Source organism: Bos grunniens, chromosome 3 (assembly GCF_055505025.1).
Source record: "Bos grunniens cultivar Pamir isolate PY7600 chromosome 3, Bosgru_T2T1.0, whole genome shotgun sequence".
Taxonomy (NCBI): Eukaryota; Metazoa; Chordata; class Mammalia; order Artiodactyla; family Bovidae; genus Bos; species Bos grunniens.
The window spans coordinates 38,817,414-38,829,811 of NC_141167.1; the positions used below are offsets into that span (position 1 = coordinate 38,817,414).

Genomic DNA, 12,398 nt, shown 5'->3' on the forward strand with positions numbered 1-12,398 from the left:
ACAGGATGATCACAGTGTCCTAAAAAGAAGCTGCTGAGAAACCAGATAGAATAAAATGACTGAAGCAAAGATCCCTAACCCACAAGTTTATTCTTCACCCATCCTAGGGCAGATGAAGCAATGAAGGCTGTGATGCTCGGAAGGACAGTGCTACCAGTTTCAGGTTGAAGGCTGTTAATTTCCTTATTTGTTTCCTCTGACTCTTCCGTTGGTGAGGGCTTTGAGAGTATGCCGTAAACTAAGTGGAGGCAGTCCGGCAGAAATGATTTTCTCCGAGGATATAGGAGGAAGGTCTCCCTAAATACAGCATTCATTGGTTAGAGTTTCCAGAACCTTCCAAAATTCAGTCTCCTTTTATAGCATCCCACAAGTCCAAAGTAATGAAATAAAGGCATGGTAATAGGCAAACACAATTACAGCACCCAGATAGCTCCTTGGCAGGTAGAGGGTGTTTGAGAACACTGACTGGGGTCTCATTTTCTATAATCAAGCCCAGCCCTGCTGTGATCACTATAGTATTATGACCTATGGGGCAAAGACGGTACCATACGTGATATTTCATTTTTGGGTAGCTGGGGGTAGTAATGAACCAGTTGCAGTCAAGTGCATTAATCTCCCCAGCTATTCAAAACGAAACTTCACATACAGCAATTTGTTCTTCATTGCTTTTCCTCGCACTGTAGCCTTTTCAAATGACTCTTCCTACAAAAAAATTGAAAGAAAGAAAGAAAAAGAAAACTCAACGAAAAAAAGATTTTAACCTTTGCTAAATGTTGACTTCTTTTCTGATTGTTGATAATAATGTCAAATACATCCCATAGATATGCAGCTTAGTGTTCACATTGTGATACTATTATCCTCATATTGGTTGATTATGAATCTTAAAAGATGGAATAAATATGCAAAGAGTTGGTATAGCATAGATTCCAGAGCCACTTTCATACTGTTTAAATTATCAATCGGTATTTATCCAAACTCCAAGGAGCACCCTAATCAATCTCACTCTGAAGAATTACTCAAACAATTATTATGCATTTAAAGAAATAGAAGTTAATGATTAAAAACACATTATTGAAAATGAAAGACTCTGGCATAGGTAGGTATAGAAATATAACACAGCTGTTAATCCTCCATAAATTTGTTTTTAATAACACTGATGTTTTGGTTGCATATAATAACTATTTCATTAAATCTAAATTAAATGCATGGTTAGGCATATTTAAAACATGTAAATGTAATGTGTTGGGAGCATATTCCATTTTATGTTTCTACACTGTTCTAATAATTTTCCGAATTCAAATTGACTAGGTGTAGGGAAATACCTGGTCATTTATATGACACCTTCTTTCTGATATCATTAAGGGCTCCAGAAATTTAATACCCCTGAGTTCTAAACACATCACTAGTCAGTGTGCAGGAAAGACAATGTGTTTATCTGCTGGAAAGAAATGCTTATGGACCCAAATGAAAGGAGGGAAAATGCTTTTAAATAATAGTAAAATATGCATTTTGCTTTTTAAAAAAATAAAACAAAGAATTGAATACTAAAACAAGCTATCTTGGAATAACAATCAAGAGTGTGTTGTGCATGATTTTTCATTTATGGAGAGCAGGAGGCATTAATATACTTGCCTATGGCTTGTGCATTACTATTCCCAGCTATGCAGAAATGGAACGTGATTTACAGCAACACATTCTTTGTTGCTGTTCCAACATACCTATTGTCTTCCCTGCATTCTGACTGGCTGGCTGGCTGGGAGAGGGGATGGTGCTGGACCGCACTCCATCATTATGGGTGTCTACAAATAGAGTAGGTGTATGTGAACTGGGATTTTTCAGCTTTGTATAACAAGCAAGCCAATCAGAGCACAGAAAGAACAATAGCTGAAGGTTTTACTGCTCTTTAAGTTTCCCCACTGATTCCCATTGCGACTGATTATATCACAGAAGTTATATAAAAATCACATTAAATGCCAACTAAATCAAGACTTTTCATATCTTTTTTTCAAAGCAATGAAATTCAGGACAAACACTATACTATGCATGAAGATCACCACCTAGAGATCTAAACTCTTCATTCCAGACGTCATATTTGAAAATGGAACTAGAGAAAAGTGTAGTTTATTCATTTTGTTATTTTCTGTGGTGCTTGCACTGCTGTTTTGAAAGCCCACCATAGGAGAGCTCAATTAAGAAGCTTCATAATTTTCACTGGTTAACTTTGATTAAATAGGCTGTCTTGGAAGAGCATTGAGTAAATTTAGGCTGTAAATCACCTGTAGTGAGTTCTCAACTCTGAAATTCTGGAGTATTAGTTGCTTGGCCAAGCCATTTCTTTCAGAAGGGTTATACTTTACCAGCTGATTTGGAATGGATGCACTTCATTTTATCAGAGCAAGAACAAGAGACAGAAACTTCTTTCTACTGGCTGGAACAACAGGTATGTGGAAAGAAAAGATTTTCCTCTCTACTGTCAGCTGTATCAATAAAAGGGTAGATCAGAGGTTCTCTTTAACCAAGTTTGTTTTTTTTTTTAAACTTACTAATTGTTAGCTAGCTTTCCAGGTCACGGTATTTGCCAAACATTAGAAAAAGGATAACTAAACGAACAGGTTCTCCATGATGTGCTACTTCTTAGACAAGAACAACAGTCTCTTCAAATAAGCAAGCTCTTTCCCACTGAGCAAATGGGAAAACCAAGCCTGTTTCAACCACGGCTGGTAAATCAAGGAGCTGAACCCATCTGAGGTGATAGCTGGCAGTTTATAGCTACTCACATCACTCCCTCTTTCGTATTTTTAAGGGCAAGGCTGAAAATTCGATAACATTTGCAAATTCTGTATAATGAGGATCAGTTTTAGTTTCCTGCTGTATGTCATCAGGCAAGTTCGACAGTCTTCTGAACCTCAGTTTTCCTCATCTCTGAAACGGGTATAGTAACCACACTCGCCTTACTGACTTTTTCTGTAGATTCAGTGAGATAGTGTATTTAAGGCACTTATGCAGGGCCTGACATGTAATACTCAATAAATGTTAGAGCTTAATGTTATTAACATTTTTCTTGGGTGTATCTACATTGTTTAACACATGTCTGTTTAATAAAAACAGCTTATAAGTTTTTCCTTTGACTTTTAAAACTTTATCAGCAATTAATTCCATCTGAACATCAGTCTTGTCAGTTGGGCATAGCATTATTTTATCCTCCTTGGTTGCTGAGAAGGGTGAGATAAAGAGGAATTGAGTAGATTGCACACTACAGCGCTAATGCAAGCCCTAGAATCTATATTTTTGACTCATTTACTTCTATCACAAGAGTGGGGCTGGGGGAAGAAGTTCCAAAGCCTCCAGAATACAAAAGGTTTTCTCTGCGGTGCAGAACTATTTGCAGATTCCAGTTAAGGGGTTATAAATTTTGTGTTGAGGGGGGTAAGTCTGTTGGTCAAGGGAAGTGGCAGCATTTAAAGACAGATAGCCAACGTTGCCTTCCAAAAAAAAAAAAAAAATAGTGTCAGCAGCATTCACACTTCTGAATATATTAAGTTTGTAAATCCAGGGTGCAAATTGTTTGTAGAATCTCAATTAAAGCCCTTATAATATTGTCATTCGTAATCAGCTCACTATGAAAACAGGGCTTCCAGAGGGCACCAAAATCATTTGAACTTGCGATCTGTAATAGATTTGAATATTCAGATAAGGTCAGCGGTCAGAGCAGAGGCGACAGTTTTGGTCAATAAACAGGTTTAGTGAGACAAAATCTTTTTGTCTACATGGGAATGGCTTGGAGAAATTGGTTCTCAAGGGGGAATTAAAAGATTAAATTCAGCTGTGTTGCCAATTTATTTGCAGCCCTAACAAGTGTGTGATGGAAATCTTTGGCGCGGGGAAGTACCCGCCCTGTGAGAAGCCCCTGTTGAGTGGGCTTTCAGGCAGCAGCCTTGACTGCAGCTGAGACTGGGCTTGATAGAGGCCTGCTGGGTAGAAAGAGACAAAAAGCATCCCAGGGCCAGGCTCAGGCTGTCCTGGATTAAGCCAGCCCACAGGAGGACACAATAGCTGGGTGGCTTTGTTTTACTTTGTTCCACTCCTGCTATCCTCTCCTTGACCCTTAAAATTGCTTTCTCTGAATTGTGTTTTGGCATGAAGCCTTGGCTGACAAGTCACTACCAACTCCTTTCTGTGAAGACCCACAGAAATAATTTCTCTCTGGTCTCAATACTAGGAAGTCTCATGTTTCTCTGGAAGTGCTTGGTTTACCTGAAGGACACTGTGAACCATTCAGTTCTATGTGTTTTACACCATATTTTCAAGAGCCTGAGGGGGTCTTCTGGGTTGCTTAAGGAGCTGGGAGCTTGCTTTGAGGTTGGGAGTTGAGAGCAAAGGGCTCTGAGACCCAGATTCCAGCTTTTACCTTGAGCAGCTCTGCATTTATTTGTTTTCTGCATCTGCATTAGATTTTATTTGAAGAAGGGACTCAGTGGCGGACAAAAATGTTTGGAAACCACCGACCTTATGCTAACACTTCTTGAGGTACTTGGAATAAACTCGAACCTGGAATCTGAGGGATCTGCTCTTATCTCTTTGTCTCATAATGTATGGTCACTCCTTAGGCATTATTTACACTGATCTTCTTTCAGTCCCCGAAGTAAACCAAGGTCTTTCCAACTTCATGACTGCTAACTGGAATCCCCTTTCTCAACCCTTTGCCTGACTATCTCTTTGCTATGGAGTCAGTTGGGTTTATGTTCAGCGACATAAAATAGTGAAAACTAAAGAGCAGTAGGCTGAACAAGAAATATATATATCTCTTATGTAGAAAACCAGGATGTTCTACATATACAAACTGGTTTGAAACTGGGAAAGGAGTACGTCAAAGCTGTATACTGTCATCCTGCTTATTTAACTTATATGCAGAGTATATAATGAGAAATGCTGGACTGGATGAAGCACAAGCTGGAATCAAGATTGCAGAGAGAAATATCAATAACCTCAATGAATATGCAGATGACACCATCCTTACGGCAGAAAACAAGAACTAAAGAACCTCTTGATGAAAGTGAAAGAGAAGAGTGAAAAAGTTGGCTTAAAACTCAACATTCAAAAAACTAAGATCATGGCATCATGATCCCATCACTTCATGGCAAATAGATGGGGAAACAGTGGAAACAGTGTCAGACTTTATTTTTGGGGGCTCCAAAATCACTGCAGATGGTGACTGCAGCCATGAAATTAAAAGACGCTTACTCCTTGGAAGGAAAGTTATGACCAACCTAGATAGCATATTCAAAAGCAGAGACATTACTTTGCACACAAAGGTCTGTCTAGTCAAGGCTATGGTTTTTTCAGTGGTCATGTATGGATGTGAGAGTTGGACTGTGAAGAAAGCTGAGCGCCGAAGAATTGATGCTTTTGAACTGTGGTGTTGGAGAAGACTCTTGAGAGTCCCTTGGACTGCAAGGAGATCCAACCAGTCCATCCTAAAGGAAATCAGTCCTGGGTGTTCATTGGAAGGACTGATGCTGAAACTGAAACTCCAATACTTTGACCACCTCATGAGAAGAGTTGACTCATTGGAAAAGACTCTGATGCTGGGAGGGATTGGGGGCAGGAGGAGAAGGGGACGACAGAGGATGAGATGGCTGGATGGCATCACCCACTTGATGGACATGAGTTTGAGTGAACTCTGGGAGTTGGCGATGGACAGGGAGGCCTGGCGTGCTGCAGTTCATGGGGTTGCAAAGAGTCGGACACGACTGAGTGACTGAACTGAACTGGACTGAACTGAACTGAACCAGGATATGGAGTCTAGTGTTCATCTTCAGAGTGTCATCTAGACTTCCATGTTTCTTCTCTGCCATCGTTGGGATATGCGTTTCATTTTCAAGATCACTACCCTGTCCAAAATGGCCACAGGAGCCATTATCGGCTGTTGGTAGGAGAAAGTGGGGGGCTTCCCTGGTGGCTCAGTGGTAAAGAATCTGCCAGCAATGCAGGAGATGCAAGAGACATAGGTTCAGTCCCTGGATTGGGAAGATACCCTGGAGGAGGGCACAGCAATCCACTTTGGTATTCTTGCCTACAGAATCCCATGGACAGAGGAGCCTGGTAGCTACAGTCCATAGTGTCACAAAGAGTCAGACATGACTAAAGTGACCGAGCATGCACACAGGAGGAAGTGGGGGCCACAAATGACGCTTCACCCAGCTGATGTCTTGAATACATTTCCAGAAGCCCACCCAGTATTTCAATTTACGTTTTATTGGTGATGACTTAGTCATATGGTCATCTCCAGCTGCAAGGGATGCTGGAAAATGTAGTGTTTTATTGCGGCAGCAATATGCCTAGCTAAAAATTGAAGTTGATTATTAAGAAAGAATACAAACCAGAGGGCAAATTAGGGAGAACTCAGGTTAAATTTCAGTTCCCCCATTCTAAATTTTGATCTTCCGTAATATTTGCTCTCTTAGAACACAATTGTTCCTTTATAAAGTTTTCACAATTTATAACTATATATCTGTGAAAATTTGTCTATGTAACAGAATGGCAAGTTCTCCAAGGGAAAATTTTGAGTCTTTTTTTATCCTATACTCCATAAGCAGTGTCCAACAAAATGCCTTTCATCTAATATGTTAAATAGATTTTATCATTTAAGAGAATGAATAAATTATATTTCCCTGATTGTATTGGTTGCTGGAAAATTCAGAGCTGAATTTGTGGTTTAGCTTCATTTAATGTTCAGGGGTTCCTGAAGGGCATTTAGGGCACTAAGTTCACTCTAGGCTCTCAATTTTTTACTCCTACTTTCTCTTTAATTTCCTAATTTATTCAGTAAATTTGCTTACATTGTACAGATTATATAGTTTTGAGGCTTATCTTACCTATTTGGAAATTAACAGAAAGGTATAGCTAAATGAACACAGTAAAGGACAGATAAAATTTAAGTATTCAGCAGGAATGCTATAAACAAAATTTTTTAAGTGTGGAAAAAAAAATTCAGCAACAATAAAGATAATAGACATTTCTCTCAGCATATTGTTTGATGTTCCCAGTTCTGGGATGCATTAATGTTAGTAAAGAATAATTAACTAACCATAAAACAGGATGTTGTTTGAAAGTCACTACTAAGCAGCAGGAGTTCGGTTAAGATCACACTTAGGAAGCTAAGGATGATTAACCTTTGCCTAGGTTATAAAATGGCCCATTTGAGAACTGTTGCCACTGGATATATTACCTGGATATCAATTGGATTATTGAGTGAGAGGTTTTACATGATGTTTAGTATGATGATATATCTCTGGTTACAAACTGTTTATGACAAGTGGAAAAGCCAATAAAAAATAAATGAAGATTTAAATGGATTTTTCTTCTTTATGTGAGTTGAGGTTAATTTATGCATATATACCTCAATACCTGTATATTTAAAAGAGATACTAGTTTATTATTTGTAATGAAGAGAGACGGCTATTGAATATATAAGTGAAATTGTAATGCTGACATTGGAGGTCCTGTTTAAAGGGGATTTTCAGTTCACTGAGATTTTTCATTGGAATTTTTATTTGGTGCAAACTTTGCCAACTGAACCTTGGTTTAATTTGGCAATGTTACAGATCAAGAGAAGTCACTCTCATGAACTTGCAATAAATTAAATTGAAAATATACTGTATTTCTTTACAATTACAACTTTGATTTGTCAAGTGCACATCCTGGGGCAATCATTTTTAAAAAATTGTTAGATTTTTTTTTTCTTAATTAAAGGTAAGTTGTGCTCACTGTCTTTAACCTATTTTGCTGATATTAGCCTAAAAGTATTTGTGGACAGGAACTTCATCTCTTAAACTTCTTTTTGCATTTTCCCTAGTGTTTAGCACATGTTATATACGTGGTAGGGGCTTGATAAATTCTGAGTTTAAAATGACTCCCCTTCTCTCTCTCCTTCCTTCAAAAAGTGTTAATAGCATCTCTACTACATTTTGGGCTCCTTGCAGAGAATTAAGATACAAAGATGAGTAAGACGTGTGTGTCCTGTCTTAGGTTAAATAAGGGTTGGTGTATCATATGCATGATACAGATGATCCAAACTGAAGCTTTCTCCACCCAGTAGTTTGTCGTGGCATCACCTTGTGACGATTAAATAAGGGAATCAATGAGAAGATATTTGGCTACCATGGATGCTACCTCAGGAGTTAGCTGGGTGAAGCAATATAGGGAAAATGGTCTGTAAACTATAAAATGCTGTGCAAATATATCATTATCATAAATTATGTACATGTCATTCTCCATCACCATCAAATTATGAGCAAGGACTTTAATTCATTTCTACATCTTCAGCACATATATAATAAGCACTCAATAAATGTGTGCTTCGGTAGAATATTGAAGATGTATTTTTTAGTATTATAATCATCATTACTAGTACTTGATGATCAATCACCAAGTTGTGTCCAACTCTTCGTGGCTCCATGGACTGCAACATGCCAGGCCTCCCTGTCCCTCACCATCTCCCAGAGTTTGTCCAAGGTCATGTCCATTGCATCAGTGATGCCATACAACCATCTCATCCTCTGTCACCCTCTTCTTTTGCCTTCAATCTTTCCCAGCATTAGAGTCTTTTCCAGTCAGTCAGCTGTTTGCATCAGATGGCCAAAGTACTGGAGCTTTAGCTTCAGCATCAGTCCTTCCAATGAGTATTCAGGTTTGATTTCCTTTAAGATTCAGTGGTCGTGTTTTGTCTCGTTAGGATGTTGATATATGACATCCAGGGTTATCCTCCACTTAAGAGTGCTCTGACTAAGCTGGGGTGCCTGGCAGAGCCCTCTACATGTGTTGAACCTGAGTTCCTTTGTCCTTCACTGGAACCCTAGGTCACAGGTAGACAAAAAAGCACAACAAAGCCAAACAGACAAACACAATTACAATAAGAACCACTAGTAGCTGAATAGACTTGGTCAGAGCCAACAAAAACCATTAGCTTACCTGATTCCACGATTCCACCTTATTCTAACTTCCGAGTTCTTAGAATTTTCTGTATAATGTCAAGTATTTCCATGTATTTACATGGAAAACAGATCTACAGGAGGAAAAACCCTCCTTTGTTTTAAATTCCTCAAAGGCCTGAAGTTCTCTGTGAAGCTCCTATTTTGTGATACTTGATTATTTTTCACTCACATGAACTACAGATATGCACAGTAATAAATGCTTTACACTCATAATCTTTTACTCCTGTGCAAAAGCCCGTAAGGTAGGTATTATTATCATCACTATTTTACAGATGAAGAACTGAAGGTTAGAAAGGCTTGCCCAGGGTTATAATGGACTTATGCCATATAACTACTATTGAAATCTCTGGCTTTCATACCTATATCCTTTAATTATTATTATCATTATTTTTTATTTATTTTAAATGGAGGCTAATTACTTTACAATATTGTAGTGGTTTTTGCCATACATAGTTTTTATTTTAAGACATACTTTTTCAATCTTGTTTTCTTGCTTTATTATTTCAAAAGGATTTTTTAAAAAATCCATCTCAAATTTTATGTTGAACATTACCAAACATACAAGGAGCATCCATATCTCATCCAAATAGATGAAGAAGCTGTTGATATTTTACCAGATTTGCTCTTTCTCGTTACACACACAAACACTTTTTTTTCCTGAAACATTTGAATGTAAGTTATGGAGACGATGACATTTCATCCCTTAATGTTTTAGCATGCATTCCCAGGAGGAAGGACATTCTTTCAAATAACTCATAATAACAATACCATCATCCTAGTTAAAAAAAATTTTTTAAGTGACAATATTTCCATAATATCATCTAATTGTTAGTTTGTATGAAAATCGTCCCAGTTGACCCTAACATGCCTTTTATGTGTTTGTAACCATTTCACTATGTTCTCCCTTAGATTTGAATCTCTAGGGACTTCCAAGGAAACAAGGTCAAAGTCAGACCATGGCCAGTTGGAGTGACCACAGATTCCCGTCTCTGGGTTCACAACTTTTAGTCTAGAGGCTTTCTCTTTTCCTTTTCCTCCTCCTCCTCCCTTTACATTTCTTTTTGGCTTCATTCTTCTTAATCTTTGATAGCATCTAAAATATCAAATAATACTTGTTCATGAAATACTACTTGAGATACTTTTTATGCCTGCATTTAAAAAATACTATTTTCATTATAAAAGTCATACATTCTAATTGAAGAAAATTTAGAAAACTCGTAAAGTAGGAAGAACTATTTTAAAAATCTATTACATTCTCTACACTCATACCTAATCACTCAGACATTTCCTTTTAGAGTTTTTTCTCTGCACAGAATGCTTCAAAAACAATGATAAAATGCATATATAATTTTGTACTTTTTTTTTCCCCATGAGAATTTTGTGACAAACATATTTATACCATAGTGGTTAAGAATGTTGGTTTGAGTCAGACTGTAGGGGTCCAAATCCTGATTCTGCCACCTATTAGCTGTGTGACACTGGGTAACCATACAACTCATCACCCAAATAGGAACACCTATGGGAGTGAAGGGGGACACTGTTCACGATTAATCCAAGACATCAGGCACAAAGTGAGACTACCCAGAATGGAAAGTTGCCCAACAAAGGCTCAGTTTCCTCTCCAAACAAAAGATTATTGTGACACTCAAATGACATAATTGAAAGATAGCACATAGCTTAGTGGGTGTGCAATAGATGTTGGCTACTCTTTTGGCCTTTATAAGCATCCTTTTTTATGGCTGCGTGATACTCCACTGGGAGACACATTGCAGTTCCTGTCATACTTAGGGGCATCCTTTTGCAGTGTTCTCGTGCTTCTCCCTCTCCTCCTCCCTCCATTCCCCCTCCTGCCCCTAATTGATAGATTGAGCCATGAATCTTGCTCCCCAGTGGTCCTCACTGAGACTCTTGTGATGTCCCAACTCATCACAGGGATGGCCTTGGCTCATCCCCATTTCACAGGGTACAAATCCTGAGGCTTCAAGGTCATACTGTTAGAAAATGATGGAATGAACAGACAAGTCCACCTATGCTTATCGTAGTTTCTACCTATACCAAGTTTTATAGTAATGACAATTGCCTCAAAGAAAACCCCACCTCAAAGAGAATCAACATGAGTAATTCCTTTTAGAGAGAATCACAAAAATGACAACTCTGTACAAAGGCATCATAAGTAAGGCAAAAGGATGATACAGTAAAAGACACATTGGTCTTCAGGGTAACCCCGTACTCTACGCCCTCATCTAAAGGAATCAGTTCCAGAGCTCCAGAGAATGGAATCTATGTTCACCATCCAGACCTCTCAGACTAACTTTTATATTCTTTACCAACCACCCAGTAGCTCCCACAGCAGTGAGGCTTATCATCTACCGTTGGATCCCCCGCTGCCTCCCCGCCGCATTGTGGGAGTGGTCAGGAAGATTTCTCCCCTTTGGTTAAGGATGTGTGGTTTGAATACTAAACACACACACCACACACGCACAACATCTGTACACATACAGTGGTTTTTTTTTTTTAATCTTTTTTTCCACAAAATATAAGATCCTAGAGGGCAGAGACAGCATCATAATTACATTTTATCTCCATTGTCTGAGACAAGACATGACACTGAATACCTTCAATAAATATTTGTCAAATAATGAACGCACGAGTGAAGAAAGGGAGGAAAGGAACTCTGTCTGTGGATGGACAATTTTCCTAGAATCTTCTAGCTGGTTATGAGCGCACTGAGGATGACCATGATGCTTTTAATCAGAGAATATTGTTTGGAAAACGAAACATGATTCAGTGTCCTCTCTTCCCACTGGAAAAAGCTGTGTTCCACAAATGCCATTCCAAATATAGGACATGATGCATACCCCAATACTAACACATGCCATTTGAAGCTTTAACAAGACAGTCCTCCTTCAAATTTATAACAGTCTATGTTTAAAAACCTGACAAAACCAAAATGTGTTCTCCATAAATTATAGTGGCACCATTCCCGCTGCCGAAGTGAAGGTGGTGTCAGCATTTCCATTATTCCGTGGATCACTGTGTTTCAGGGTTTTAGTTCTTGGCTATAAAAATGCATCTTGGGTTTAAAACTGGCAAGGAACACCTCAGCCTTGGAACACATTTGCTTCACCAAATTTTGAGAGCAAAGCCTATTTGTTTACTTCCCTCTCCATCGATGACGTTAGTGAAAACATCTATGAATTTAATTTTCAATTTTATTCCCTTTTTAAAAAAAAATCTAAATAGTTTCAGATTTTTACTGAACAATAGTAAAATCTTGTTTTGGAGTTAGGAGAAGAAAAATGTCTGTAAGCCTTACTTTTAAAGAAAGATACTGTTCTGAAACTAGCTGCCCTCCTCCTCCCCATTCAGATTTCATTAAGGAAGGGTTAACAATGGCTTTATTTT

General features: G+C 38.3%; 1 long non-coding RNA gene across 2 annotated transcripts in view; it reads left to right on the forward strand.

Moving 5' to 3' along the window:
• Positions 1 to 2,179: 2,179 nt before the first annotated feature.
• LOC147375511 (uncharacterized) overlaps positions 2,180 to 12,398 on the forward strand; it is a 28,793-nt gene continuing 18,574 nt past the window's right edge. The window contains exon 1 of one of the 2 annotated variants that reach the window (XR_015161562.1): positions 2,180 to 2,440. This is a non-coding gene — a long non-coding RNA (uncharacterized LOC147375511). The remainder of the gene's footprint in view (positions 2,441 to 12,398) is intronic. The other variant, XR_015161563.1, reaches the window with a different exon arrangement.